This window comes from Sardina pilchardus, chromosome 17 (assembly GCF_963854185.1).
Source record: "Sardina pilchardus chromosome 17, fSarPil1.1, whole genome shotgun sequence".
In the NCBI taxonomy this organism is placed as follows: domain Eukaryota; kingdom Metazoa; phylum Chordata; class Actinopteri; order Clupeiformes; family Clupeidae; genus Sardina; species Sardina pilchardus.
Window position 1 is genome coordinate 13,034,420 of NC_085010.1, and position 26,788 is coordinate 13,061,207.

The 26,788-nt window shown below is 46.9% G+C and overlaps 35 non-coding genes across 35 annotated transcripts; all 35 read left to right on the forward strand.

Annotated features, from left to right (window-relative positions):
• Positions 1–441: 441 nt before the first annotated feature.
• LOC134063291 (U4 spliceosomal RNA) lies at positions 442–582 on the forward strand. Its single transcript, XR_009936054.1, has one exon. It is a non-coding gene; the product is annotated as a U4 spliceosomal RNA (small nuclear RNA).
• A 558-nt stretch (positions 583–1,140) lies between these two features.
• Positions 1,141–1,281, forward strand: LOC134063233 (U4 spliceosomal RNA). Its single transcript, XR_009935996.1, has one exon. It is a non-coding gene; the product is annotated as a U4 spliceosomal RNA (small nuclear RNA).
• Positions 1,282–1,839: 558 nt separating this feature from the next.
• Positions 1,840–1,980, forward strand: LOC134063234 (U4 spliceosomal RNA). Its single transcript, XR_009935997.1, has one exon. It is a non-coding gene; the product is annotated as a U4 spliceosomal RNA (small nuclear RNA).
• A 558-nt stretch (positions 1,981–2,538) lies between these two features.
• LOC134063235 (U4 spliceosomal RNA) lies at positions 2,539–2,679 on the forward strand. The gene has a single exon (XR_009935998.1). It is a non-coding gene; the product is annotated as a U4 spliceosomal RNA (small nuclear RNA).
• A 558-nt stretch (positions 2,680–3,237) lies between these two features.
• On the forward strand, positions 3,238–3,378 carry LOC134063236 (U4 spliceosomal RNA). The gene has a single exon (XR_009935999.1). It is a non-coding gene; the product is annotated as a U4 spliceosomal RNA (small nuclear RNA).
• Positions 3,379–3,936: 558 nt separating this feature from the next.
• Positions 3,937–4,077, forward strand: LOC134063237 (U4 spliceosomal RNA). Its single transcript, XR_009936000.1, has one exon. It is a non-coding gene; the product is annotated as a U4 spliceosomal RNA (small nuclear RNA).
• A 558-nt stretch (positions 4,078–4,635) lies between these two features.
• LOC134063238 (U4 spliceosomal RNA) lies at positions 4,636–4,776 on the forward strand. The gene has a single exon (XR_009936001.1). It is a non-coding gene; the product is annotated as a U4 spliceosomal RNA (small nuclear RNA).
• Positions 4,777–5,334: 558 nt separating this feature from the next.
• Positions 5,335–5,475, forward strand: LOC134063297 (U4 spliceosomal RNA). Its single transcript, XR_009936059.1, has one exon. It is a non-coding gene; the product is annotated as a U4 spliceosomal RNA (small nuclear RNA).
• A 558-nt stretch (positions 5,476–6,033) lies between these two features.
• LOC134063239 (U4 spliceosomal RNA) lies at positions 6,034–6,174 on the forward strand. The gene has a single exon (XR_009936002.1). It is a non-coding gene; the product is annotated as a U4 spliceosomal RNA (small nuclear RNA).
• A 558-nt stretch (positions 6,175–6,732) lies between these two features.
• On the forward strand, positions 6,733–6,873 carry LOC134063241 (U4 spliceosomal RNA). Its single transcript, XR_009936004.1, has one exon. It is a non-coding gene; the product is annotated as a U4 spliceosomal RNA (small nuclear RNA).
• A 558-nt stretch (positions 6,874–7,431) lies between these two features.
• Positions 7,432–7,572, forward strand: LOC134063242 (U4 spliceosomal RNA). The gene has a single exon (XR_009936005.1). It is a non-coding gene; the product is annotated as a U4 spliceosomal RNA (small nuclear RNA).
• A 558-nt stretch (positions 7,573–8,130) lies between these two features.
• On the forward strand, positions 8,131–8,271 carry LOC134063243 (U4 spliceosomal RNA). Its single transcript, XR_009936006.1, has one exon. It is a non-coding gene; the product is annotated as a U4 spliceosomal RNA (small nuclear RNA).
• Positions 8,272–8,829: 558 nt separating this feature from the next.
• LOC134063283 (U4 spliceosomal RNA) lies at positions 8,830–8,970 on the forward strand. The gene has a single exon (XR_009936046.1). It is a non-coding gene; the product is annotated as a U4 spliceosomal RNA (small nuclear RNA).
• A 558-nt stretch (positions 8,971–9,528) lies between these two features.
• On the forward strand, positions 9,529–9,669 carry LOC134063284 (U4 spliceosomal RNA). The gene has a single exon (XR_009936047.1). It is a non-coding gene; the product is annotated as a U4 spliceosomal RNA (small nuclear RNA).
• Positions 9,670–10,227: 558 nt separating this feature from the next.
• LOC134063245 (U4 spliceosomal RNA) lies at positions 10,228–10,368 on the forward strand. Its single transcript, XR_009936007.1, has one exon. It is a non-coding gene; the product is annotated as a U4 spliceosomal RNA (small nuclear RNA).
• A 558-nt stretch (positions 10,369–10,926) lies between these two features.
• LOC134063246 (U4 spliceosomal RNA) lies at positions 10,927–11,067 on the forward strand. The gene has a single exon (XR_009936008.1). It is a non-coding gene; the product is annotated as a U4 spliceosomal RNA (small nuclear RNA).
• Positions 11,068–11,625: 558 nt separating this feature from the next.
• On the forward strand, positions 11,626–11,766 carry LOC134063248 (U4 spliceosomal RNA). The gene has a single exon (XR_009936010.1). It is a non-coding gene; the product is annotated as a U4 spliceosomal RNA (small nuclear RNA).
• Positions 11,767–12,324: 558 nt separating this feature from the next.
• On the forward strand, positions 12,325–12,465 carry LOC134063249 (U4 spliceosomal RNA). The gene has a single exon (XR_009936011.1). It is a non-coding gene; the product is annotated as a U4 spliceosomal RNA (small nuclear RNA).
• A 558-nt stretch (positions 12,466–13,023) lies between these two features.
• LOC134063285 (U4 spliceosomal RNA) lies at positions 13,024–13,164 on the forward strand. Its single transcript, XR_009936048.1, has one exon. It is a non-coding gene; the product is annotated as a U4 spliceosomal RNA (small nuclear RNA).
• A 558-nt stretch (positions 13,165–13,722) lies between these two features.
• Positions 13,723–13,863, forward strand: LOC134063250 (U4 spliceosomal RNA). Its single transcript, XR_009936012.1, has one exon. It is a non-coding gene; the product is annotated as a U4 spliceosomal RNA (small nuclear RNA).
• A 1,886-nt stretch (positions 13,864–15,749) lies between these two features.
• LOC134063251 (U4 spliceosomal RNA) lies at positions 15,750–15,890 on the forward strand. The gene has a single exon (XR_009936013.1). It is a non-coding gene; the product is annotated as a U4 spliceosomal RNA (small nuclear RNA).
• A 558-nt stretch (positions 15,891–16,448) lies between these two features.
• LOC134063252 (U4 spliceosomal RNA) lies at positions 16,449–16,589 on the forward strand. Its single transcript, XR_009936014.1, has one exon. It is a non-coding gene; the product is annotated as a U4 spliceosomal RNA (small nuclear RNA).
• A 557-nt stretch (positions 16,590–17,146) lies between these two features.
• LOC134063254 (U4 spliceosomal RNA) lies at positions 17,147–17,287 on the forward strand. The gene has a single exon (XR_009936016.1). It is a non-coding gene; the product is annotated as a U4 spliceosomal RNA (small nuclear RNA).
• A 1,249-nt stretch (positions 17,288–18,536) lies between these two features.
• Positions 18,537–18,677, forward strand: LOC134063255 (U4 spliceosomal RNA). The gene has a single exon (XR_009936017.1). It is a non-coding gene; the product is annotated as a U4 spliceosomal RNA (small nuclear RNA).
• Positions 18,678–19,235: 558 nt separating this feature from the next.
• Positions 19,236–19,376, forward strand: LOC134063256 (U4 spliceosomal RNA). The gene has a single exon (XR_009936018.1). It is a non-coding gene; the product is annotated as a U4 spliceosomal RNA (small nuclear RNA).
• Positions 19,377–19,934: 558 nt separating this feature from the next.
• LOC134063257 (U4 spliceosomal RNA) lies at positions 19,935–20,075 on the forward strand. The gene has a single exon (XR_009936019.1). It is a non-coding gene; the product is annotated as a U4 spliceosomal RNA (small nuclear RNA).
• Positions 20,076–20,633: 558 nt separating this feature from the next.
• Positions 20,634–20,774, forward strand: LOC134063258 (U4 spliceosomal RNA). The gene has a single exon (XR_009936020.1). It is a non-coding gene; the product is annotated as a U4 spliceosomal RNA (small nuclear RNA).
• Positions 20,775–21,332: 558 nt separating this feature from the next.
• Positions 21,333–21,473, forward strand: LOC134063259 (U4 spliceosomal RNA). Its single transcript, XR_009936021.1, has one exon. It is a non-coding gene; the product is annotated as a U4 spliceosomal RNA (small nuclear RNA).
• Positions 21,474–22,031: 558 nt separating this feature from the next.
• Positions 22,032–22,172, forward strand: LOC134063260 (U4 spliceosomal RNA). Its single transcript, XR_009936022.1, has one exon. It is a non-coding gene; the product is annotated as a U4 spliceosomal RNA (small nuclear RNA).
• A 558-nt stretch (positions 22,173–22,730) lies between these two features.
• LOC134063261 (U4 spliceosomal RNA) lies at positions 22,731–22,871 on the forward strand. Its single transcript, XR_009936023.1, has one exon. It is a non-coding gene; the product is annotated as a U4 spliceosomal RNA (small nuclear RNA).
• Positions 22,872–23,429: 558 nt separating this feature from the next.
• Positions 23,430–23,570, forward strand: LOC134063262 (U4 spliceosomal RNA). The gene has a single exon (XR_009936024.1). It is a non-coding gene; the product is annotated as a U4 spliceosomal RNA (small nuclear RNA).
• Positions 23,571–24,128: 558 nt separating this feature from the next.
• Positions 24,129–24,269, forward strand: LOC134063263 (U4 spliceosomal RNA). The gene has a single exon (XR_009936025.1). It is a non-coding gene; the product is annotated as a U4 spliceosomal RNA (small nuclear RNA).
• A 558-nt stretch (positions 24,270–24,827) lies between these two features.
• LOC134063265 (U4 spliceosomal RNA) lies at positions 24,828–24,968 on the forward strand. Its single transcript, XR_009936027.1, has one exon. It is a non-coding gene; the product is annotated as a U4 spliceosomal RNA (small nuclear RNA).
• A 558-nt stretch (positions 24,969–25,526) lies between these two features.
• LOC134063280 (U4 spliceosomal RNA) lies at positions 25,527–25,667 on the forward strand. The gene has a single exon (XR_009936043.1). It is a non-coding gene; the product is annotated as a U4 spliceosomal RNA (small nuclear RNA).
• Positions 25,668–26,225: 558 nt separating this feature from the next.
• On the forward strand, positions 26,226–26,366 carry LOC134063266 (U4 spliceosomal RNA). The gene has a single exon (XR_009936028.1). It is a non-coding gene; the product is annotated as a U4 spliceosomal RNA (small nuclear RNA).
• The last annotated feature ends 422 nt before the right edge of the window (positions 26,367–26,788 follow it).

The following is a 26,788-nucleotide window of genomic DNA, read 5'->3' on the forward strand; positions in this document are numbered from 1 at the left end:
AACGGTCTGGTGCTTTTTGGGTAGGTCTGGTAACTTTGTCTCGGTTCTTTTTGGTAATCTATATGCATCAAAATACTTCCTGTTTTTTCTGGATGTAGTATAGCAAGCAAGTATTGTGTAGTGTGCCCGTCATACTCGCCCCGCCCCCACCTTAACCTCGGCCCTCACTCCCCTACTCAGTCTCCGCCTAGTTGTGCGACTGCATGTCAGCATTCCAACATGCAACGGTCGGGTGAAAAGAAATTCTGTTATATGCTGTAGTGATTGTTGTCATTTGAAGTCACCTTGTGGTGCCCTCTGCTCTACAACAGCACTTGGGTTGTACTTGCACATGGTTTAGCATAGCATAGGATGGATGATATTCTTTTGATAGTTGAGCTCACCGGCTCTGTGATGACTGTTGCCCACACCCGGTGCCAGAACACATTTCCATGTCTAATCAGCTTTGCGCAGTGGCAGTATCGTAGCCTATGAGGTTTATCCGAGGCGCGATTATTGCTAGTTGAAAACTTTACCCAATACCCTGCCTAGACGACTTGAAATATAGTCGGCAACGGCAATTTTTGGTAGTCTCCAAGGAGACTGTTTGATTGTTGAAAAAAGTGTAAATCGGTGGTCTCGTCGTCTTCAGCACTTTGCGGACCGTGCGACCCTGGTGACCTTCCCAACGGTAAGGTAGAAATACCCTACCTTGTCGTCAACGGTCTGGTGCTTTTTGGGTAGGTCTGGTAACTTTGTCTCGGTTCTTTTTGGTAATCTATATGCATCAAAATACTTCCTGTTTTTTCTGGATGTAGTATAGCAAGCAAGTATTGTGTAGTGTGCCCGTCATACTCGCCCCGCCCCCACCTTAACCTCGGCCCTCACTCCCCTACTCAGTCTCCGCCTAGTTGTGCGACTGCATGTCAGCCTTCCAACATGCAACGGTCGGGTGAAAAGAAATTCTGTTATATGCTGTAGTGATTGTTGTCATTTGAAGTCACCTTGTGGTGCCCTCTGCTCTACAACAGCACTTGGGTTGTACTTGCACATGGTTTAGCATAGCATAGGATGGATGATATTCTTTTGATAGTTGAGCTCACCGGCTCTGTGATGACTGTTGCCCACACCCGGTCCCAGAACACATTTCCATGTCTAATCAGCTTTGCGCAGTGGCAGTATCGTAGCCTATGAGGTTTATCCGAGGCGCGATTATTGCTAGTTGAAAACTTTACCCAATACCCCGCCTAGACGACTTGAAATATAGTCGGCAACGGCAATTTTTGGTAGTCTCCAAGGAGACTGTTTGATTGTTGAAAAAAGTGTAAATTGGTGGTCTCGTCGTCTTCAGCACTTTGCGGACCGTGCGACCCTGGTGACCTTCCCAACGGTAAGGTAGAAATACCCTACCTTGTCGTCAACGGTCTGGTGCTTTTTGGGTAGGTCTGGTAACTTTGTCTCGGTTCTTTTTGGTAATCTATATGCATCAAAATACTTCCTGTTTTTTCTGGATGTAGTATAGCAAGCAAGTATTGTGTAGTGTGCCCGTCATACTCGCCCCGCCCCCACCTTAACCTCGGCCCTCACTCCTCTACTCAGTCTCCGCCTAGTTGTGCGACTGCATGTCAGCATTCCAACATGCAACGGTCGGGTGAAAAGAAATTCTGTTATATGCTGTAGTGATTGTTGTCATTTGAAGTCACCTTGTGGTGCCCTCTGCTCTACAACAGCACTTGGGTTGTACTTGCACATGGTTTAGCATAGCATAGGATGGATGATATTCTTTTGATAGTTGAGCTCACCGGCTCTGTGATGACTGTTGCCCACACCCGGTGCCAGAACACATTTCCATGTCTAATCAGCTTTGCGCAGTGGCAGTATCGTAGCCTATGAGGTTTATCCGAGGCGCGATTATTGCTAGTTGAAAACTTTACCCAATACCCCGCCTAGACGACTTGAAATATAGTCGGCAACGGCAATTTTTGGTAGTCTCCAAGGAGACTGTTTGATTGTTGAAAAAAGTGTAAATCGGTGGTCTCGTCGTCTTCAGCACTTTGCGGACCGTGCGACCCTGGTGACCTTCCCAACGGTAAGGTAGAAATACCCTACCTTGTCGTCAACGGTCTGGTGCTTTTTGGGTAGGTCTGGTAACTTTGTCTCGGTTCTTTTTGGTAATCTATATGCATCAAAATACTTCCTGTTTTTTCTGGATGTAGTATAGCAAGCAAGTATTGTGTAGTGTGCCCGTCATACTCGCCCCGCCCCCACCTTAACCTCGGCCCTCACTCCCCTACTCAGTCTCCGCCTAGTTGTGCGACTGCATGTCAGCCTTCCAACATGCAACGGTCGGGTGAAAAGAAATTCTGTTATATGCTGTAGTGATTGTTGTCATTTGAAGTCACCTTGTGGTGCCCTCTGTTCTACAACAGCACTTGGGTTGTACTTGCACATGGTTTAGCATAGCATAGGATGGATGATATTCTTTTGATAGTTGAGCTCACCGGCTCTGTGATGACTGTTGCCCACACCCGGTCCCAGAACACATTTCCATGTCTAATCAGCTTTGCGCAGTGGCAGTATCGTAGCCTATGAGGTTTATCCGAGGCGCGATTATTGCTAGTTGAAAACTTTACCCAATACCCCGCCTAGACGACTTGAAATATAGTCGGCAACGGCAATTTTTGGTAGTCTCCAAGGAGACTGTTTGATTGTTGAAAAAAGTGTAAATTGGTGGTCTCGTCGTCTTCAGCACTTTGCGGACCGTGCGACCCTGGTGACCTTCCCAACGGTAAGGTAGAAATACCCTACCTTGTCGTCAACGGTCTGGTGCTTTTTGGGTAGGTCTGGTAACTTTGTCTCGGTTCTTTTTGGTAATCTATATGCATCAAAATACTTCCTGTTTTTTCTGGATGTAGTATAGCAAGCAAGTATTGTGTAGTGTGCCCGTCATACTCGCCCCGCCCCCACCTTAACCTCGGCCCTCACTCCTCTACTCAGTCTCCGCCTAGTTGTGCGACTGCATGTCAGCATTCCAACATGCAACGGTCGGGTGAAAAGAAATTCTGTTATATGCTGTAGTGATTGTTGTCATTTGAAGTCACCTTGTGGTGCCCTCTGCTCTACAACAGCACTTGGGTTGTACTTGCACATGGTTTAGCATAGCATAGGATGGATGATATTCTTTTGATAGTTGAGCTCACCGGCTCTGTGATGACTGTTGCCCACACCCGGTCCCAGAACACATTTCCATGTCTAATCAGCTTTGCGCAGTGGCAGTATCGTAGCCTATGAGGTTTATCCGAGGCGCGATTATTGCTAGTTGAAAACTTTACCCAATACCCCGCCTAGACGACTTGAAATATAGTCGGCAACGGCAATTTTTGGTAGTCTCCAAGGAGACTGTTTGATTGTTGAAAAAAGTGTAAATCGGTGGTCTCGTCGTCTTCAGCACTTTGCGGACCGTGCGACCCTGGTGACCTTCCCAACGGTAAGGTAGAAATACCCTACCTTGTCGTCAACGGTCTGGTGCTTTTTGGGTAGGTCTGGTAACTTTGTCTCGGTTCTTTTTGGTAATCTATTTGCATCAAAATACTTCCTGTTTTTTCTGGATGTAGTATAGCAAGCAAGTATTGTGTAGTGTGCCCGTCATACTCGCCCCGCCCCCACCTTAACCTCGGCCCTCACTCCCCTACTCAGTCTCCGCCTAGTTGTGCGACTGCATGTCAGCATTCCAACATGCAACGGTCGGGTGAAAAGAAATTCTGTTATATGCTGTAGTGATTGTTGTCATTTGAAGTCACCTTGTGGTGCCCTCTGCTCTACAACAGCACTTGGGTTGTACTTGCACATGGTTTAGCATAGCATAGGATGGATGATATTCTTTTGATAGTTGAGCTCACCGGCTCTGTGATGACTGTTGCCCACACCCGGTCCCAGAACACATTTCCATGTCTAATCAGCTTTGCGCAGTGGCAGTATCGTAGCCTATGAGGTTTATCCGAGGCGCGATTATTGCTAGTTGAAAACTTTACCCAATACCCCGCCTAGACGACTTGAAATATAGTCGGCAACGGCAATTTTTGGTAGTCTCCAAGGAGACTGTTTGATTGTTGAAAAAAGTGTAAATCGGTGGTCTCGTCGTCTTCAGCACTTTGCGGACCGTGCGACCCTGGTGACCTTCCCAACGGTAAGGTAGAAATACCCTACCTTGTCGTCAACGGTCTGGTGCTTTTTGGGTAGGTCTGGTAACTTTGTCTCGGTTCTTTTTGGTAATCTATATGCATCAAAATACTTCCTGTTTTTTCTGGATGTAGTATAGCAAGCAAGTATTGTGTAGTGCGCCCGTCATACTCGCCCCGCCCCCACCTTAACCTCGGCCCTCACTCCCCTACTCAGTCTCCGCCTAGTTGTGCGACTGCATGTCAGCATTCCAACATGCAACGGTCGGGTGAAAAGAAATTCTGTTATATGCTGTAGTGATTGTTGTCATTTGAAGTCACCTTGTGGTGCCCTCTGCTCTACAACAGCACTTGGGTTGTACTTGCACATGGTTTAGCATAGCATAGGATGGATGATATTCTTTTGATAGTTGAGCTCACCGGCTCTGTGATGACTGTTGCCCACACCCGGTCCCAGAACACATTTCCATGTCTAATCAGCTTTGCGCAGTGGCAGTATCGTAGCCTATGAGGTTTATCCGAGGCGCGATTATTGCTAGTTGAAAACTTTACCCAATACCCCGCCTAGACGACTTGAAATATAGTCGGCAACGGCAATTTTTGGTAGTCTCCAAGGAGACTGTTTGATTGTTGAAAAAAGTGTAAATCGGTGGTCTCGTCGTCTTCAGCACTTTGCGGACCGTGCGACCCTGGTGACCTTCCCAACGGTAAGGTAGAAATACCCTACCTTGTCGTCAACAGTCTGGTGCTTTTTGGGTAGGTCTGGTAACTTTGTCTCGGTTCTTTTTGGTAATCTATTTGCATCAAAATACTTCCTGTTTTTTCTGGATGTAGTATAGCAAGCAAGTATTGTGTAGTGTGCCCGTCATACTCGCCCCGCCCCCACCTTAACCTCGGCCCTCACTCCCCTACTCAGTCTCCGCCTAGTTGTGCGACTGCATGTCAGCATTCCAACATGCAACGGTCGGGTGAAAAGAAATTCTGTTATATGCTGTAGTGATTGTTGTCATTTGAAGTCACCTTGTGGTGCCCTCTGCTCTACAACAGCACTTGGGTTGTACTTGCACATGGTTTAGCATAGCATAGGATGGATGATATTCTTTTGATAGTTGAGCTCACCGGCTCTGTGATGACTGTTGCCCACACCCGGTCCCAGAACACATTTCCATGTCTAATCAGCTTTGCGCAGTGGCAGTATCGTAGCCTATGAGGTTTATCCGAGGAGCGATTATTGCTAGTTGAAAACTTTACCCAATACCCCGCCTAGACGACTTGAAATATAGTCGGCAACGGCAATTTTTGGTAGTCTCCAAGGAGACTGTTTGATTGTTGAAAAAAGTGTAAATCGGTGGTCTCGTCGTCTTCAGCACTTTGCGGACCGTGCGACCCTGGTGACCTTCCCAACGGTAAGGTAGAAATACCCTACCTTGTCGTCAACGGTCTGGTGCTTTTTGGGTAGGTCTGGTAACTTTGTCTCGGTTCTTTTTGGTAATCTATTTGCATCAAAATACTTCCTGTTTTTTCTGGATGTAGTATAGCAAGCAAGTATTGTGTAGTGTGCCCGTCATACTCGCCCCGCCCCCACCTTAACCTCGGCCCTCACTCCCCTACTCAGTCTCCGCCTAGTTGTGCGACTGCATGTCAGCCTTCCAACATGCAACGGTCGGGTGAAAAGAAATTCTGTTATATGCTGTAGTGATTGTTGTCATTTGAAGTCACCTTGTGGTGCCCTCTGCTCTACAACAGCACTTGGGTTGTACTTGCACATGGTTTAGCATAGCATAGGATGGATGATATTCTTTTGATAGTTGAGCTCACCGGCTCTGTGATGACTGTTGCCCACACCCGGTCCCAGAACACATTTCCATGTCTAATCAGCTTTGCGCAGTGGCAGTATCGTAGCCTATGAGGTTTATCCGAGGCGCGATTATTGCTAGTTGAAAACTTTACCCAATACCCCGCCTAGACGACTTGAAATATAGTCGGCAACGGCAATTTTTGGTAGTCTCCAAGGAGACTGTTTGATTGTTGAAAAAAGTGTAAATCGGTGGTCTCGTCGTCTTCAGCACTTTGCGGACCGTGCGACCCTGGTGACCTTCCCAACGGTAAGGTAGAAATACCCTACCTTGTCGTCAACGGTCTGGTGCTTTTTGGGTAGGTCTGGTAACTTTGTCTCGGTTCTTTTTGGTAATCTATTTGCATCAAAATACTTCCTGTTTTTTCTGGATGTAGTATAGCAAGCAAGTATTGTGTAGTGTGCCCGTCATACTCGCCCCGCCCCCACCTTAACCTCGGCCCTCACTCCCCTACTCAGTCTCCGCCTAGTTGTGCGACTGCATGTCAGCATTCCAACATGCAACGGTCGGGTGAAAAGAAATTCTGTTATATGCTGTAGTGATTGTTGTCATTTGAAGTCACCTTGTGGTGCCCTCTGCTCTACAACAGCACTTGGGTTGTACTTGCACATGGTTTAGCATAGCATAGGATGGATGATATTCTTTTGATAGTTGAGCTCACCGGCTCTGTGATGACTGTTGCCCACACCCGGTCCAAGAACACATTTCCATGTCCAATCAGCTTTGCGCAGTGGCAGTATCGTAGCCTATGAGGTTTATCCGAGGCGCGATTATTGCTAGTTGAAAACTTTACCCAATACCCCGCCTAGACGACTTGAAATATAGTCGGCAACGGCAATTTTTGGTAGTCTCCAAGGAGACTGTTTGATTGTTGAAAAAAGTGTAAATCGGTGGTCTCGTCGTCTTCAGCACTTTGCGGACCGTGCGACCCTGGTGACCTTCCCAACGGTAAGGTAGAAATACCCTACCTTGTCGTCAACGGTCTGGTGCTTTTTGGGTAGGTCTGGTAACTTTGTCTCGGTTCTTTTTGGTAATCTATTTGCATCAAAATACTTCCTGTTTTTTCTGGATGTAGTATAGCAAGCAAGTATTGTGTAGTGTGCCCGTCATACTCGCCCCGCCCCCACCTTAACCTCGGCCCTCACTCCCCTACTCAGTCTCCGCCTAGTTGTGCGACTGCATGTCAGCATTCCAACATGCAACGGTCGGGTGAAAAGAAATTCTGTTATATGCTGTAGTGATTGTTGTCATTTGAAGTCACCTTGTGGTGCCCTCTGCTCTACAACAGCACTTGGGTTGTACTTGCACATGGTTTAGCATAGCATAGGATGGATGATATTCTTTTGATAGTTGAGCTCACCGGCTCTGTGATGACTGTTGCCCACACCCGGTCCCAGAACACATTTCCATGTCTAATCAGCTTTGCGCAGTGGCAGTATCGTAGCCTATGAGGTTTATCCGAGGCGCGATTATTGCTAGTTGAAAACTTTACCCAATACCCCGCCTAGACGACTTGAAATATAGTCGGCAACGGCAATTTTTGGTAGTCTCCAAGGAGACTGTTTGATTGTTGAAAAAAGTGTAAATAGGTGGTCTGGTCGTCTTCAGCACTTTGCGGACCGTGCGACCCTGGTGACCTTCCCAACGGTAAGGTAGAAATACCCTACCTTGTCGTCAACGGTCTGGTGCTTTTTGGGTAGGTCTGGTAACTTTGTCTCGGTTCTTTTTGGTAATCTATTTGCATCAAAATACTTCCTGTTTTTTCTGGATGTAGTATAGCAAGCAAGTATTGTGTAGTGTGCCCGTCATACTCGCCCCGCCCCCACCTTAACCTCGGCCCTCACTCCCCTACTCAGTCTCCGCCTAGTTGTGCGACTGCATGTCAGCATTCCAACATGCAACGGTCGGGTGAAAAGAAATTCTGTTATATGCTGTAGTGATTGTTGTCATTTGAAGTCACCTTGTGGTGCCCTCTGCTCTACAACAGCACTTGGGTTGTACTTGCACATGGTTTAGCATAGCATAGGATGGATGATATTCTTTTGATAGTTGAGCTCACCGGCTCTGTGATGACTGTTGCCCACACCCGGTCCCAGAACACATTTCCATGTCTAATCAGCTTTGCGCAGTGGCAGTATCGTAGCCTATGAGGTTTATCCGAGGCGCGATTATTGCTAGTTGAAAACTTTACCCAATACCCCGCCTAGACGACTTGAAATATAGTCGGCAACGGCAATTTTTGGTAGTCTCCAAGGAGACTGTTTGATTGTTGAAAAAAGTGTAAATCGGTGGTCTCGTCGTCTTCAGCACTTTGCGGACCGTGCGACCCTGGTGACCTTCCCAACGGTAAGGTAGAAATACCCTACCTTGTCGTCAACGGTCTGGTGCTTTTTGGGTAGGTCTGGTAACTTTGTCTCGGTTCTTTTTGGTAATCTATTTGCATCAAAATACTTCCTGTTTTTTCTGGATGTAGTATAGCAAGCAAGTATTGTGTAGTGTGCCCGTCATACTCGCCCCGCCCCCACCTTAACCTCGGCCCTCACTCCCCTACTCAGTCTCCGCCTAGTTGTGCGACTGCATGTCAGCATTCCAACATGCAACGGTCGGGTGAAAAGAAATTCTGTTATATGCTGTAGTGATTGTTGTCATTTGAAGTCACCTTGTGGTGCCCTCTGCTCTACAACAGCACTTGGGTTGTACTTGCACATGGTTTAGCATGGCATAGGATGGATGATATTCTTTTGATAGTTGAGCTCACCGGCTCTGTGATGACTGTTGCCCACACCCGGTCCCAGAACACATTTCCATGTCTAATCAGCTTTGCGCAGTGGCAGTATCGTAGCCTATGAGGTTTATCCGAGGCGCGATAATTGCTAGTTGAAAACTTTACCCAATACCCCGCCTAGACGACTTGAAATATAGTCGGCAACGGCAATTTTTGGTAGTCTCCAAGGAGACTGTTTGATTGTTGAAAAAAGTGTAAATCGGTGGTCTCGTCGTCTTCAGCACTTTGCGGACCGTGCGACCCTGGTGACCTTCCCAACGGTAAGGTAGAAATACCCTACCTTGTCGTCAACGGTCTGGTGCTTTTTGGGTAGGTCTGGTAACTTTGTCTCGGTTCTTTTTGGTAATCTATTTGCATCAAAATACTTCCTGTTTTTTCTGGATGTAGTATAGCAAGCAAGTATTGTGTAGTGTGCCCGTCATACTCGCCCCGCCCCCACCTTAACCTTGGCCCTCACTCCCCTACTCAGTCTCCGCCTAGTTGTGCGACTGCATGTCAGCATTCCAACATGCAACGGTCGGGTGAAAAGAAATTCTGTTATATGCTGTAGTGATTGTTGTCATTTGAAGTCACCTTGTGGTGCCCTCTGCTCTACAACAGCACTTGGGTTGTACTTGCACATGGTTTAGCATGGCATAGGATGGATGATATTCTTTTGATAGTTGAGCTCACCGGCTCTGTGATGACTGTTGCCCACACCCGGTCCCAGAACACATTTCCATGTCTAATCAGCTTTGCGCAGTGGCAGTATCGTAGCCTATGAGGTTTATCCGAGGCGCGATAATTGCTAGTTGAAAACTTTACCCAATACCCCGCCTAGACGACTTGAAATATAGTCGGCAACGGCAATTTTTGGTAGTCTCCAAGGAGACTGTTTGATTGTTGAAAAAAGTGTAAATCGGTGGTCTCGTCGTCTTCAGCACTTTGCGGACCGTGCGACCCTGGTGACCTTCCCAACGGTAAGGTAGAAATACCCTACCTTGTCGTCAACGGTCTGGTGCTTTTTGGGTAGGTCTGGTAACTTTGTCTCGGTTCTTTTTGGTAATCTATTTGCATCAAAATACTTCCTGTTTTTTCTGGATGTAGTATAGCAAGCAAGTATTGTGTAGTGTGCCCGTCATACTCGCCCCGCCCCCACCTTAACCTCGGCCCTCACTCCCCTACTCAGTCTCCGCCTAGTTGTGCGACTGCATGTCAGCATTCCAACATGCAACGGTCGGGTGAAAAGAAATTCTGTTATATGCTGTAGTGATTGTTGTCATTTGAAGTCACCTTGTGGTGCCCTCTGCTCTACAACAGCACTTGGGTTGTACTTGCACATGGTTTAGCATAGCATAGGATGGATGATATTCTTTTGATAGTTGAGCTCACCGGCTCTGTGATGACTGTTGCCCACACCCGGTCCCAGAACACATTTCCATGTCTAATCAGCTTTGCGCAGTGGCAGTATCGTAGCCTATGAGGTTTATCCGAGGCGCGATTATTGCTAGTTGAAAACTTTACCCAATACCCCGCCTAGACGACTTGAAATATAGTCGGCAACGGCAATTTTTGGTAGTCTCCAAGGAGACTGTTTGATTGTTGAAAAAAGTGTAAATAGGTGGTCTCGTCGTCTTCAGCACTTTGCGGACCGTGCGACCCTGGTGACCTTCCCAACGGTAAGGTAGAAATACCCTACCTTGTCGTCAACGGTCTGGTGCTTTTTGGGTAGGTCTGGTAACTTTGTCTCGGTTCTTTTTGGTAATCTATTTGCATCAAAATACTTCCTGTTTTTTCTGGATGTAGTATAGCAAGCAAGTATTGTGTAGTGTGCCCGTCATACTCGCCCCGCCCCCACCTTAACCTCGGCCCTCACTCCCCTACTCAGTCTCCGCCTAGTTGTGCGACTGCATGTCAGCATTCCAACATGCAACGGTCGGGTGAAAAGAAATTCTGTTATATGCTGTAGTGATTGTTGTCATTTGAAGTCACCTTGTGGTGCCCTCTGCTCTACAACAGCACTTGGGTTGTACTTGCACATGGTTTAGCATAGCATAGGATGGATGATATTCTTTTGATAGTTGAGCTCACCGGCTCTGTGATGACTGTTGCCCACACCCGGTCCCAGAACACATTTCCATGTCTAATCAGCTTTGCGCAGTGGCAGTATCGTAGCCTATGAGGTTTATCCGAGGCGCGATTATTGCTAGTTGAAAACTTTACCCAATACCCCGCCTAGACGACTTGAAATATAGTCGGCAACGGCAATTTTTGGTAGTCTCCAAGGAGACTGTTTGATTGTTGAAAAAAGTGTAAATAGGTGGTCTCGTCGTCTTCAGCACTTTGCGGACCGTGCGACCCTGGTGACCTTCCCAACGGTAAGGTAGAAATACCCTACCTTGTCGTCAACGGTCTGGTGCTTTTTGGGTAGGTCTGGTAACTTTGTCTCGGTTCTTTTTGGTAATCTATTTGCATCAAAATACTTCCTGTTTTTTCTGGATGTAGTATAGCAAGCAAGTATTGTGTAGTGTGCCCGTCATACTCGCCCCGCCCCCACCTTAACCTCGGCCCTCACTCCCCTACTCAGTCTCCGCCTAGTTGTGCGACTGCATGTCAGCATTCCAACATGCAACGGTCGGGTGAAAAGAAATTCTGTTATATGCTGTAGTGATTGTTGTCATTTGAAGTCACCTTGTGGTGCCCTCTGCTCTACAACAGCACTTGGGTTGTACTTGCACATGGTTTAGCATAGCATAGGATGGATGATATTCTTTTGATAGTTGAGCTCACCGGCTCTGTGATGACTGTTGCCCACACCCGGTCCCAGAACACATTTCCATGTCTAATCAGCTTTGCGCAGTGGCAGTATCGTAGCCTATGAGGTTTATCCGAGGCGCGATTATTGCTAGTTGAAAACTTTACCCAATACCCCGCCTAGACGACTTGAAATATAGTCGGCAACGGCAATTTTTGGTAGTCTCCAAGGAGACTGTTTGATTGTTGAAAAAAGTGTAAATAGGTGGTCTCGTCGTCTTCAGCACTTTGCGGACCGTGCGACCCTGGTGACCTTCCCAACGGTAAGGTAGAAATACCCTACCTTGTCGTCAACGGTCTGGTGCTTTTTGGGTAGGTCTGGTAACTTTGTCTCGGTTCTTTTTGGTAATCTATTTGCATCAAAATACTTCCTGTTTTTTCTGGATGTAGTATAGCAAGCAAGTATTGTGTAGTGTGCCCGTCATACTCGCCCCGCCCCCACCTTAACCTCGGCCCTCACTCCCCTACTCAGTCTCCGCCTAGTTGTGCGACTGCATGTCAGCATTCCAACATGCAACGGTCGGGTGAAAAGAAATTCTGTTATATGCTGTAGTGATTGTTGTCATTTGAAGTCACCTTGTGGTGCCCTCTGCTCTACAACAGCACTTGGGTTGTACTTGCACATGGTTTAGCATAGCATAGGATGGATGATATTCTTTTGATAGTTGAGCTCACCGGCTCTGTGATGACTGTTGCCCACACCCGGTCCCAGAACACATTTCCATGTCTAATCAGCTTTGCGCAGTGGCAGTATCGTAGCCTATGAGGTTTATCCGAGGCGCGATTATTGCTAGTTGAAAACTTTACCCAATACCCCGCCTAGACGACTTGAAATATAGTCGGCAACGGCAATTTTTGGTAGTCTCCAAGGAGACTGTTTGATTGTTGAAAAAAGTATAAATCGGTGGTCTCGTCGTCTTCAGCACTTTGCGGACCGTGCGACCCTGGTGACCTTCCCAACGGTAAGGTAGAAATACCCTACCTTGTCGTCAACGGTCTGGTGCTTTTTGGGTAGGTCTGGTAACTTTGTCTCGGTTCTTTTTGGTAATCTATTTGCATCAAAATACTTCCTGTTTTTTCTGGATGTAGTATAGCAAGCAAGTATTGTGTAGTGTGCCCGTCATACTCGCCCCGCCCCCACCTTAACCTCGGCCCTCACTCCCCTACTCAGTCTCCGCCTAGTTGTGCGACTGCATGTCAGCATTCCAACATGCAACGGTCGGGTGAAAAGAAATTCTGTTATATGCTGTAGTGATTGTTGTCATTTGAAGTCACCTTGTGGTGCCCTCTGCTCTACAACAGCACTTGGGTTGTACTTGCACATGGTTTAGCATGGCATAGGATGGATGATATTCTTTTGATAGTTGAGCTCACCGGCTCTGTGATGACTGTTGCCCACACCCGGTCCCAGAACACATTTCCATGTCTAATCAGCTTTGCGCAGTGGCAGTATCGTAGCCTATGAGGTTTATCCGAGGCGCGATAATTGCTAGTTGAAAACTTTACCCAATACCCCGCCTAGACGACTTGAAATATAGTCGGCAACGGCAATTTTTGGTAGTCTCCAAGGAGACTGTTTGATTGTTGAAAAAAGTGTAAATCGGTGGTCTCGTCGTCTTCAGCACTTTGCGGACCGTGCGACCCTGGTGACCTTCCCAACGGTAAGGTAGAAATACCCTACCTTGTCGTCAACGGTCTGGTGCTTTTTGGGTAGGTCTGGTAACTTTGTCTCGGTTCTTTTTGGTAATCTATTTGCATCAAAATACTTCCTGTTTTTTCTGGATGTAGTATAGCAAGCAAGTATTGTGTAGTGTGCCCGTCATACTCGCCCCGCCCCCACCTTAACCTCGGCCCTCACTCCCCTACTCAGTCTCCGCCTAGTTGTGCGACTGCATGTCAGCATTCCAACATGCAACGGTCGGGTGAAAAGAAATTCTGTTATATGCTGTAGTGATTGTTGTCATTTGAAGTCACCTTGTGGTGCCCTCTGCTCTACAACAGCACTTGGGTTGTACTTGCACATGGTTTAGCATAGCATAGGATGGATGATATTCTTTTGATAGTTGAGCTCACCGGCTCTGTGATGACTGTTGCCCACACCCGGTCCCAGAACACATTTCCATGTCTAATCAGCTTTGCGCAGTGGCAGTATCGTAGCCTATGAGGTTTATCCGAGGCGCGATTATTGCTAGTTGAAAACTTTACCCAATACCCCGCCTAGACGACTTGAAATATAGTCGGCAACGGCAATTTTTGGTAGTCTCCAAGGAGACTGTTTGATTGTTGAAAAAAGTGTAAATCGGTGGTCTCGTCGTCTTCAGCACTTTGCGGACCGTGCGACCCTGGTGACCTTCCCCACCTAAGGTAGAAATACCCTACCTTGTCGTCAACGGTCTGGTGCTTTTTGGGTAGGTCTGGTAACTTTGTCTCGGTTCTTTTTGGTAATCTATTTGCATCAAAATACTTCCTGTTTTTTCTGGATGTAGTATAGCAAGCAAGTATTGTGTAGTGTGCCCGTCATACTCGCCCCGCCCCCACCTTAACCTCGGCCCTCACTCCCCTACTCAGTCTCCGCCTAGTTGTGCGACTGCATGTCAGCCTTCCAACATGCAACGGTCGGGTGAAAAGAAATTCTGTTATATGCTGTAGTGATTGTTGTCATTTGAAGTCACCTTGTGGTGCCCTCTGCTCTACAACAGCACTTGGGTTGTACTTGCACATGGTTTAGCATAGCATAGGATGGATGATATTCTTTTGATAGTTTATGGCGTTACATTTGTGCCTCAATTATGAGCGCAGAGTGGAGCAATATTGAGCGCAGAAACATATTTTGAGCAAGCACACAAATTATATTTTGAGGAGAAATTAAATTTGAGCACAAAGAATTTGTAATTGAGCAAACGGGAATCAATTCTGTGCTCAACAAATGTCTTTGTGTGATCGCGACGGTCAACATGTATGTGCAACAACAGCCCCCCTTTCATTCAGTTTCACTGTAGCCTACGCGCTCTCATACACAGCTCCCTTTGCTCGCTCTAGCTCTCTCCCTCTCGCTCAAGTTCATCTCTGCGCTCGCTCAAATTCATCTCTGCGCTCGCTCAAAATCGGTAGATAATTGCCAACCAATCAGAAGATTAACCCGAATTTGATTGACGGGCAACCTGACCAATCAGAGTAGCTCTTCAGTCGACAAGAAGCCTTCCCCGCGGGAAAATTGTGAAAGTGGAAATTTTTTAAAGCCTCATCTACGGTCACTGTCTACGTACTTTTTATCCAAAGACTTACAAAAGAGGATCAATATTTAAGCTAGCCTACAGCAGGGAAAGCTAAGCTAAGAGTGCATATTGCAGGCATGAATATTTAACGTTAACGTTGCAACACAGTTATTTAAACAAAAGTCGAATGTACGTGCTGTTTCGTGTTTCGTTGGTTCCTCCCATAGACAGTAGTAACCTACTGTACGAATGAAACAGGCGGAAGGCAAAAGAAGCATACAGTTAAGCTATAGTTAGAAACATGCATGCTCCAAACTATATCATGTTTATATAGTTCAACATGTTATTTCACAGTGATTTTATGTGTTTGGGGACACCACACATTCAAATAAATGCCCTTAATGGCAACAGGCTATGGTTAACATGGCAAAAACTCGACAGCTTGCCAGGCACTTGCCTACAGTAGTTACGGGTTGCTAAGCCACGATTGGCCTGTGGCAATTTTAGGGCTTCTGATTGGTTGGCAATTGTGGCACAAATGTAACGCTGTCTACAGATTTTGAGCGAGCGCAGAGATGAACTTGAGCGAGAGGGAGAGAGCTAGAGCGAGCAAAGGGAGCTGTGTATGAGAGCGCGTACAGTGAAACTGAATGAAAGGCGGGCTGTTGTTGCACATACATGTTGACCGTAGCGAATTCACGAAGACATTTTTTGAGCACAGAATTGATTCCCGTTTGCTCAATTACAAATTATTTGTGCTCAAGTTTAATTTTTCCTCAAAATATAATTTGTGTGCTTGCTCAAAATATGTTTCTGCGCTCAATATTGCTCCACTCTGCGCTCATAATTGAGGCACAAATGTAACGCCATAATAGTTGAGCTCACCGGCTCTGTGATGACTGTTGCCCACACCCGGTCCCAGAACACATTTCCATGTCTAATCAGCTTTGCGCAGTGGCAGTATCGTAGCCTATGAGGTTTATCCGAGGCGCGATTATTGCTAGTTGAAAACTTTACCCAATACCCCGCCTAGACGACTTGAAATATAGTCGGCAACGGCAATTTTTGGTAGTCTCCAAGGAGACTGTTTGATTGTTGAAAAAAGTGTAAATCGGTGGTCTCGTCGTCTTCAGCACTTTGCGGACCGTGCGACCCTGGTGACCTTCCCAACGGTAAGGTAGAAATACCCTACCTTGTCGTCAACGGTCTGGTGCTTTTTGGGTAGGTCTGGTAACTTTGTCTCGGTTCTTTTTGGTAATCTATTTGCATCAAAATACTTCCTGTTTTTTCTGGATGTAGTATAGCAAGCAAGTATTGTGTAGTGTGCCCGTCATACTCGCCCCGCCCCCACCTTAACCTCGGCCCTCACTCCCCTACTCAGTCTCCGCCTAGTTGTGCGACTGCATGTCAGCATTCCAACATGCAACGGTCGGGTGAAAAGAAATTCTGTTATATGCTGTAGTGATTGTTGTCATTTGAAGTCACCTTGTGGTGCCCTCTGCTCTACAACAGCACTTGGGTTGTACTTGCACATGGTTTAGCATAGCATAGGATGGATGATATTCTTTTGATAGTTGAGCTCACCGGCTCTGTGATGACTGTTGCCCACACCCGGTCCCAGAACACATTTCCATGTCTAATCAGCTTTGCGCAGTGGCAGTATCGTAGCCTATGAGGTTTATCCGAGGCGCGATTATTGCTAGTTGAAAACTTTACCCAATACCCCGCCTAGACGACTTGAAATATAGTCGGCAACGGCAATTTTTGGTAGTCTCCAAGGAGACTGTTTGATTGTTGAAAAAAGTGTAAATCGGTGGTCTCGTCGTCTTCAGCACTTTGCGGACCGTGCGACCCTGGTGACCTTCCCCACCTAAGGTAGAAATACCCTACCTTGTCGTCAACGGTCTGGTGCTTTTTGGGTAGGTCTGGTAACTTTGTCTCGGTTCTTTTTGGTAATCTATTTGCATCAAAATACTTCCTGTTTTTTCTGGATGTAGTATAGCAAGCAAGTATTGTGTAGTGTGCCCGTCATACTCGCCCCGCCCCCACCTTAACCTCGGCCCTCACTCCCCTACTCAGTCTCCGCCTAGTTGTGCGACTGCATGTCAGCCTTCCAACATGCAACGGTCGGGTGAAAAGAAATTCTGTTATATGCTGTAGTGATTGTTGTCATTTGAAGTCACCTTGTGGTGCCCTCTGCTCTACAACAGCACTTGGGTTGTACTTGCACATGGTTTAGCATAGCATAGGATGGATGATATTCTTTTGATAGTTGAGCTCACCGGCTCTGTGATGACTGTTGCCCACACCCGGTCCCAGAACACATTTCCATGTCTAATCAGCTTTGCGCAGTGGCAGTATCGTAGCCTATGAGGTTTATCCGAGGCGCGATTATTGCTAGTTGAAAACTTTACCCAATACCCCGCCTAGACGACTTGAAATATAGTCGGCAACGGCAATTTTTGGTAGTCTCCAAGGAGACTGTTTGATTGTTGAAAAAAGTGTAAATCGGTGGTCTCGTCGTCTTCAGCACTTTGCGGACCGTGCGACCCTGGTGACCTTCCCAACGGTAAGGTAGAAATACCCTACCTTGTCGTCAACGGTCTGGTGCTTTTTGGGTAGGTCTGGTAACTTTGTCTCGGTTCTTTTTGGTAATCTATTTGCATCAAAATACTTCCTGTTTTTTCTGGATGTAGTATAGCAAGCAAGTATTGTGTAGTGTGCCCGTCATACTCGCCCCGCCCCCACCTTAACCTCGGCCCTCACTCCCCTACTCAGTCTCCGCCTAGTTGTGCGACTGCATGTCAGCATTCCAACATGCAACGGTCGGGTGAAAAGAAATTCTGTTATATGCTGTAGTGATTGTTGTCATTTGAAGTCACCTTGTGGTGCCCTCTGCTCTACAACAGCACTTGGGTTGTACTTGCACATGGTTTAGCATAGCATAGGATGGATGATATTCTTTTGATAGTTGAGCTCACCGGCTCTGTGATGACTGTTGCCCACACCCGTGGGGTGTCCTACGAAGCTCGATTAGTGGCTTAGCGAGGTATGTTGCGCTCAAAACCAGGGTATGCTGTCATACGAAAGTGGATTTGTTTTAGCGTCGCTGTATCACCATGGTATCTTATACTCGCAACCAAACCTGGTCGGGAGCGGGTTATGTGCTTAGTTATAGCTCAAATCGTGAAATATCACCGCCCTCTGACCAATTCTAACCAATCCATTATCTTGAAAAACGAAGTTATCTCACGTGTGCTAATCTGTCATGCTTTGAACAGGTCCAGCCCCGCCTCTGCAAACATTTTGAATCTCGAAGGCGCTTTTAACTATGTTGTGCGTGCAAATATGTCACTACTATGGACATGCATGCCATACAATATCTGATGACCATCGACTTTTTGATGTTATAGGTTAGACACTAAAAAAGACCACCCTAGATTTCGCTACCGCTCATAAATGCGGAAGTAATCGTTTTTAAACCTAGGCTGTCTTGTGCGTCTCCACGTTTCCCGATTGGTCAAAATCACCCCAACCACGAGAACGCGCACAGATCTGAACTGAAAGCCTAGTTTGACAAATTTATCACATAAGTGCTGTCGTAGGATCACTTAACTTAATACCCGAGTTGAGGCTTTGTGCAGCCTCGATATGTCTAGATAACCTAGATTTGTCTAACTTGCTTCGTAGGACACCCCACCGGTCCCAGAACACATTTCCATGTCTAATCAGCTTTGCGCAGTGGCAGTATCGTAGCCTATGAGGTTTATCCGAGGCGCGATTATTGCTAGTTGAAAACTTTACCCAATACCCCGCCTAGACGACTTGAAATATAGTCGGCAACGGCAATTTTTGGTAGTCTCCAAGGAGACTGTTTGATTGTTGAAAAAAGTGTAAATCGGTGGTCTCGTCGTCTTCAGCACTTTGCGGACCGTGCGACCCTGGTGACCTTCCCAACGGTAAGGTAGAAATACCCTACCTTGTCGTCAACGGTCTGGTGCTTTTTGGGTAGGTCTGGTAACTTTGTCTCGGTTCTTTTTGGTAATCTATATGCATCAAAATACTTCCTGTTTTTTCTGGATGTAGTATAGCAAACAAGTATTGTGTAGTGTGCCCGTCATACTCGCCCCGCCCCCACCTTAACCTCGGCCCTCACTCCCCTACTCAGTCTCCGCCTAGTTGTGCGACTGCATGTCAGCATTCCAACATGCAACGGTCGGGTGAAAAGAAATTCTGTTATATGCTGTAGTGATTGTTGTCATTTGAAGTCACCTTGTGGTGCCCTCTGCTCTACAACAGCACTTGGGTTGTACTTGCACATGGTTTAGCATAGCATAGGATGGATGATATTCTTTTGATAGTTGAGCTCACCGGCTCTGTGATGACTGTTGCCCACACCCGGTCCCAGAACACATTTCCATGTCTAATCAGCTTTGCGCAGTGGCAGTATCGTAGCCTATGAGGTTTATCCGAGGCGCGATTATTGCTAGTTGAAAACTTTACCCAATACCCCGCCTAGACGACTTGAAATATAGTCGGCAACGGCAATTTTTGGTAGTCTCCAAGGAGACTGTTTGATTGTTGAAAAAAGTGTAAATCGGTGGTCTCGTCGTCTTCAGCACTTTGCGGACCGTGCGACCCTGGTGACCTTCCCAACGGTAAGGTAGAAATACCCTACCTTGTCGTCAACGGTCTGGTGCTTTTTGGGTAGGTCTGGTAACTTTGTCTCGGTTCTTTTTGGTAATCTATTTGCATCAAAATACTTCCTGTTTTTTCTGGATGTAGTATAGCAAGCAAGTATTGTGTAGTGTGCCCGTCATACTCGCCCCGCCCCCACCTTAACCTCGGCCCTCACTCCCCTACTCAGTCTCCGCCTAGTTGTGCGACTGCATGTCAGCCTTCCAACATGCAACGGTCGGGTGAAAAGAAATTCTGTTATATGCTGTAGTGATTGTTGTCATTTGAAGTCACCTTGTGGTGCCCTCTGCTCTACAACAGCACTTGGGTTGTACTTGCACATGGTTTAGCATAGCATAGGATGGATGATATTCTTTTGATAGTTGAGCTCACCGGCTCTGTGATGACTGTTGCCCACACCCGGTCCCAGAACACATTTCCATGTCTAATCAGCTTTGCGCAGTGGCAGTATCGTAGCCTATGAGGTTTATCCGAGGCGCGATTATTGCTAGTTGAAAACTTTACCCAATACCCCGCCTAGACGACTTGAAATATAGTCGGCAACGGCAATTTTTGGTAGTCTCCAAGGAGACTGTTTGATTGTTGAAAAAAGTGTAAATCGGTGGTCTCGTCGTCTTCAGCACTTTGCGGACCGTGCGACCCTGGTGACCTTCCCAACGGTAAGGTAGAAATACCCTACCTTGTCGTCAACGGTCTGGTGCTTTTTGGGTAGGTCTGGTAACTTTGTCTCGGTTCTTTTTGGTAATCTATTTGCATCAAAATACTTCCTGTTTTTTCTGGATGTAGTATAGCAAGCAAGTATTGTGTAGTGTGCCCGTCATACTCGCCCCGCCCCCACCTTAACCTCGGCCCTCACTCCCCTACTCAGTCTCCGCCTAGTTGTGCGACTGCATGTCAGCATTCCAACATGCAACGGTCGGGTGAAAAGAAATTCTGTTATATGCTGTAGTGATTGTTGTCATTTGAAGTCACCTTGTGGTGCCCTCTGCTCTACAACAGCACTTGGGTTGTACTTGCACATGGTTTAGCATAGCATAGGATGGATGATATTCTTTTGATAGTTGAGCTCACCGGCTCTGTGATGACTGTTGCCCACACCCGGTCCCAGAACACATTTCCATGTCTAATCAGCTTTGCGCAGTGGCAGTATCGTAGCCTATGAGGTTTATCCGAGGCGCGATTATTGCTAGTTGAAAACTTTACCCAATACCCCGCCTAGACGACTTGAAATATAGTCGGCAACGGCAATTTTTGGTAGTCTCCAAGGAGACTGTTTGATTGTTGAAAAAAGTGTAAATCGGTGGTCTCGTCGTCTTCAGCACTTTGCGGACCGTGCGACCCTGGTGACCTTCCCAACGGTAAGGTAGAAATACCCTACCTTGTCGTCAACGGTCTGGTGCTTTTTGGGTAGGTCTGGTAACTTTGTCTCGGTTCTTTTTGGTAATCTATATGCATCAAAATACTTCCTGTTTTTTCTGGATGTAGTATAGCAAGCAAGTATTGTGTAGTGCGCCCGTCATACTCGCCCCGCCCCCACCTTAACCTCGGCCCTCACTCCCCTACTCAGTCTCCGCCTAGTTGTGCGACTGCATGTCAGCATTCCAACATGCAACGGTCGGGTGAAAAGAAATTCTGTTATATGCTGTAGTGATTGTTGTCATTTGAAGTCACCTTGTGGTGCCCTCTGCTCTACAACAGCACTTGGGTTGTACTTGCACATGGTTTAGCATAGCATAGGATGGATGATATTCTTTTGATAGTTGAGCTCACCGGCTCTGTGATGACTGTTGCCCACACCCGGTCCCAGAACACATTTCCATGTCTAATCAGCTTTGCGCAGTGGCAGTATCGTAGCCTATGAGGTTTATCCGAGGCGCGATTATTGCTAGTTGAAAACTTTACCCAATACCCCGCCTAGACGACTTGAAATATAGTCGGCAACGGCAATTTTTGGTAGTCTCCAAGGAGACTGTTTGATTGTTGAAAAAAGTGTAAATCGGTGGTCTCGTCGTCTTCAGCACTTTGCGGACCGTGCGACCCTGGTGACCTTCCCAACGGTAAGGTAGAAATACCCTACCTTGTCGTCAACGGTCTGGTGCTTTTTGGGTAGGTCTGGTAACTTTGTCTCGGTTCTTTTTGGTAATCTATATGCATCAAAATACTTCCTGTTTTTTCTGGATGTAGTATAGCAAGCAAGTATTGTGTAGTGCGCCCGTCATACTCGCCCCGCCCCCACCTTAACCTCGGCCCTCACTCCCCTACTCAGTCTCCGCCTAGTTGTGCGACTGCATGTCAGCATTCCAACATGCAACGGTCGGGTGAAAAGAAATTCTGTTATATGCTGTAGTGATTGTTGTCATTTGAAGTCACCTTGTGGTGCCCTCTGCTCTACAACAGCACTTGGGTTGTACTTGCACATGGTTTAGCATAGCATAGGATGGATGATATTCTTTTGATAGTTGAGCTCACCGGCTCTGTGATGACTGTTGCCCACACCCGGTCCCAGAACACATTTCCATGTCTAATCAGCTTTGCGCAGTGGCAGTATCGTAGCCTATGAGGTTTATCCGAGGCGCGATTATTGCTAGTTGAAAACTTTACCCAATACCCCGCCTAGACGACTTGAAATATAGTCGGCAACGGCAATTTTTGGTAGTCTCCAAGGAGACTGTTTGATTGTTGAAAAAAGTGTAAATCGGTGGTCTCGTCGTCTTCAGCACTTTGCGGACCGTGCGACCCTGGTGACCTTCCCAACGGTAAGGTAAAAATACCCTACCTTGTCGTCAACGGTCTGGTGCTTTTTGGGTAGGTCTGGTAACTTTGTCTCGGTTCTTTTTGGTAATCTATATGCATCAAAATACTTCCTGTTTTTTCTGGATGTAGTATAGCAAGCAAGTATTGTGTAGTGCGCCCGTCATACTCGCCCCGCCCCCACCTTAACCTCGGCCCTCACTCCCCTACTCAGTCTCCGCCTAGTTGTGCGACTGCATGTCAGCATTCCAACATGCAACGGTCGGGTGAAAAGAAATTCTGTTATATGCTGTAGTGATTGTTGTCATTTGAAGTCACCTTGTGGTGCCCTCTGCTCTACAACAGCACTTGGGTTGTACTTGCACATGGTTTAGCATAGCATAGGATGGATGATATTCTTTTGATAGTTGAGCTCACCGGCTCTGTGATGACTGTTGCCCACACCCGGTCCCAGAACACATTTCCATGTCTAATCAGCTTTGCGCAGTGGCAGTATCGTAGCCTATGAGGTTTATCCGAGGCGCGATTATTGCTAGTTGAAAACTTTACCCAATACCCCGCCTAGACGACTTGAAATATAGTCGGCAACGGCAATTTTTGGTAGTCTCCAAGGAGACTGTTTGATTGTTGAAAAAAGTGTAAATCGGTGGTCTCGTCGTCTTCAGCACTTTGCGGACCGTGCGACCCTGGTGACCTTCCCAACGGTAAGGTAGAAATACCCTACCTTGTCGTCAACGGTCTGGTGCTTTTTGGGTAGGTCTGGTAACTTTGTCTCGGTTCTTTTTGGTAATCTATATGCATCAAAATACTTCCTGTTTTTTCTGGATGTAGTATAGCAAGCAAGTATTGTGTAGTGCGCCCGTCATACTCGCCCCGCCCCCACCTTAACCTCGGCCCTCACTCCCCTACTCAGTCTCCGCCTAGTTGTGCGACTGCATGTCAGCATTCCAACATGCAACGGTCGGGTGAAAAGAAATTCTGTTATATGCTGTAGTGATTGTTGTCATTTGAAGTCACCTTGTGGTGCCCTCTGCTTTACAACAGCACTTGGGTTGTACTTGCACATGGTTTAGCATAGCATAGGATGGATGATATTCTTTTGATAGTTGAGCTCACCGGCTCTGTGATGACTGTTGCCCACACCCGGTCCCAGAACACATTTCCATGTCTAATCAGCTTTGCGCAGTGGCAGTATCGTAGCCTATGAGGTTTATCCGAGGCGCGATTATTGCTAGTTGAAAACTTTACCCAATACCCCGCCTAGACGACTTGAAATATAGTCGGCAACGGCAATTTTTGGTAGTCTCCAAGGAGACTGTTTGATTGTTGAAAAAAGTGTAAATCGGTGGTCTCGTCGTCTTCAGCACTTTGCGGACCGTGCGACCCTGGTGACCTTCCCAACGGTAAGGTAGAAATACCCTACCTTGTCGTCAACGGTCTGGTGCTTTTTGGGTAGGTCTGGTAACTTTGTCTCGGTTCTTTTTGGTAATCTATATGCATCAAAATACTTCCTGTTTTTTCTGGATGTAGTATAGCAAGCAAGTATTGTGTAGTGTGCCCGTCATACTCGCCCCGCCCCCACCTTAACCTCGGCCCTCACTCCCCTACTCAGTCTCCGCCTAGTTGTGCGACTGCATGTCAGCATTCCAACATGCAACGGTCGGGTGAAAAGAAATTCTGTTATATGCTGTAGTGATTGTTGTCATTTGAAGTCACCTTGTGGTGCCCTCTGCTCTACAACAGCACTTGGGTTGTACTTGCACATGGTTTAGCATAGCATAGGATGGATGATATTCTTTTGATAGTTGAGCTCACCGGCTCTGTGATGACTGTTGCCCACACCCGGTCCCAGAACACATTTCCATGTCTAATCAGCTTTGCGCAGTGGCAGTATCGTAGCCTATGAGGTTTATCCGAGGCGCGATTATTGCTAGTTGAAAACTTTACCCAATACCCCGCCTAGACGACTTGAAATATAGTCGGCAACGGCAATTTTTGGTAGTCTCCAAGGAGACTGTTTGATTGTTGAAAAAAGTGTAAATCGGTGGTCTCGTCGTCTTCAGCACTTTGCGGACCGTGCGACCCTGGTGACCTTCCCAACGGTAAGGTAGAAATACCCTACCTTGTCGTCAACGGTCTGGTGCTTTTTGGGTAGGTCTGGTAACTTTGTCTCGGTTCTTTTTGGTAATCTATATGCATCAAAATACTTCCTGTTTTTTCTGGATGTAGTATAGCAAGCAAGTATTGTGTAGTGTGCCCGTCATACTCGCCCCGCCCCCACCTTAACCTCGGCCCTCACTCCCCTACTCAGTCTCCGCCTAGTTGTGCGACTGCATGTCAGCATTCCAACATGCAACGGTCGGGTGAAAAGAAATTCTGTTATATGCTGTAGTGATTGTTGTCATTTGAAGTCACCTTGTGGTGCCCTCTGCTCTACAACAGCACTTGGGTTGTACTTGCACATGGTTTAGCATAGCATAGGATGGATGATATTCTTTTGATAGTTGAGCTCACCGGCTCTGTGATGACTGTTGCCCACACCCGGTCCCAGAACACATTTCCATGTCTAATCAGCTTTGCGCAGTGGCAGTATCGTAGCCTATGAGGTTTATCCGAGGCGCGATTATTGCTAGTTGAAAACTTTACCCAATACCCCGCCTAGACGACTTGAAATATAGTCGGCAACGGCAATTTTTGGTAGTCTCCAAGGAGACTGTTTGATTGTTGAAAAAAGTGTAAATCGGTGGTCTCGTCGTCTTCAGCACTTTGCGGACCGTGCGACCCTGGTGACCTTCCCAACGGTAAGGTAGAAATACCCTACCTTGTCGTCAACGGTCTGGTGCTTTTTGGGTAGGTCTGGTAACTTTGTCTCGGTTCTTTTTGGTAATCTATATGCATCAAAATACTTCCTGTTTTTTCTGGATGTAGTATAGCAAGCAAGTATTGTGTAGTGCGCCCGTCATACTCGCCCCGCCCCCACCTTAACCTCGGCCCTCACTCCCCTACTCAGTCTCCGCCTAGTTGTGCGACTGCATGTCAGCATTCCAACATGCAACGGTCGGGTGAAAAGAAATTCTGTTATATGCTGTAGTGATTGTTGTCATTTGAAGTCACCTTGTGGTGCCCTCTGCTCTACAACAGCACTTGGGTTGTACTTGCACATGGTTTAGCATAGCATAGGATGGATGATATTCTTTTGATAGTTGAGCTCACCGGCTCTGTGATGACTGTTGCCCACACCCGGTCCCAGAACACATTTCCATGTCTAATCAGCTTTGCGCAGTGGCAGTATCGTAGCCTATGAGGTTTATCCGAGGCGCGATTATTGCTAGTTGAAAACTTTACCCAATACCCCGCCTAGACGACTTGAAATATAGTCGGCAACGGCAATTTTTGGTAGTCTCCAAGGGGACTGTTTGATTGTTGAAAAAAGTGTAAATCGGTGGTCTCGTCGTCTTCAGCACTTTGCGGACCGTGCGACCCTGGTGACCTTCCCAACGGTAAGGTAGAAATACCCTACCTTGTCGTCAACGGTCTGGTGCTTTTTGGGTAGGTCTGGTAACTTTGTCTCGGTTCTTTTTGGTAATCTATATGCATCAAAATACTTCCTGTTTTTTCTGGATGTAGTATAGCAAGCAAGTATTGTGTAGTGCGCCCGTCATACTCGCCCCGCCCCCACCTTAACCTCGGCCCTCACTCCCCTACTCAGTCTCCGCCTAGTTGTGCGACTGCATGTCAGCATTCCAACATGCAACGGTCGGGTGAAAAGAAATTCTGTTATATGCTGTAGTGATTGTTGTCATTTGAAGTCACCTTGTGGTGCCCTCTGCTCTACAACAGCACTTGGGTTGTACTTGCACATGGTTTAGCATAGCATAGGATGGATGATATTCTTTTGATAGTTGAGCTCACCGGCTCTGTGATGACTGTTGCCCACACCCGGTCCCAGAACACATTTCCATGTCTAATCAGCTTTGCGCAGTGGCAGTATCGTAGCCTATGAGGTTTATCCGAGGCGCGATTATTGCTAGTTGAAAACTTTACCCAATACCCCGCCTAGACGACTTGAAATATAGTCGGCAACGGCAATTTTTGGTAGTCTCCAAGGAGACTGTTTGATTGTTGAAAAAAGTGTAAATCGGTGGTCTCGTCGTCTTCAGCACTTTGCGGACCGTGCGACCCTGGTGACCTTCCCAACGGTAAGGTAGAAATACCCTACCTTGTCGTCAACGGTCTGGTGCTTTTTGGGTAGGTCTGGTAACTTTGTCTCGGTTCTTTTTGGTAATCTATATGCATCAAAATACTTCCTGTTTTTTCTGGATGTAGTATAGCAAGCAAGTATTGTGTAGTGTGCCCGTCATACTCGCCCCGCCCCCACCTTAACCTCGGCCCTCACTCCCCTACTCAGTCTCCGCCTAGTTGTGCGACTGCATGTCAGCATTCCAACATGCAACGGTCGGGTGAAAAGAAATTCTGTTATATGCTGTAGTGATTGTTGTCATTTGAAGTCACCTTGTGGTGCCCTCTGCTCTA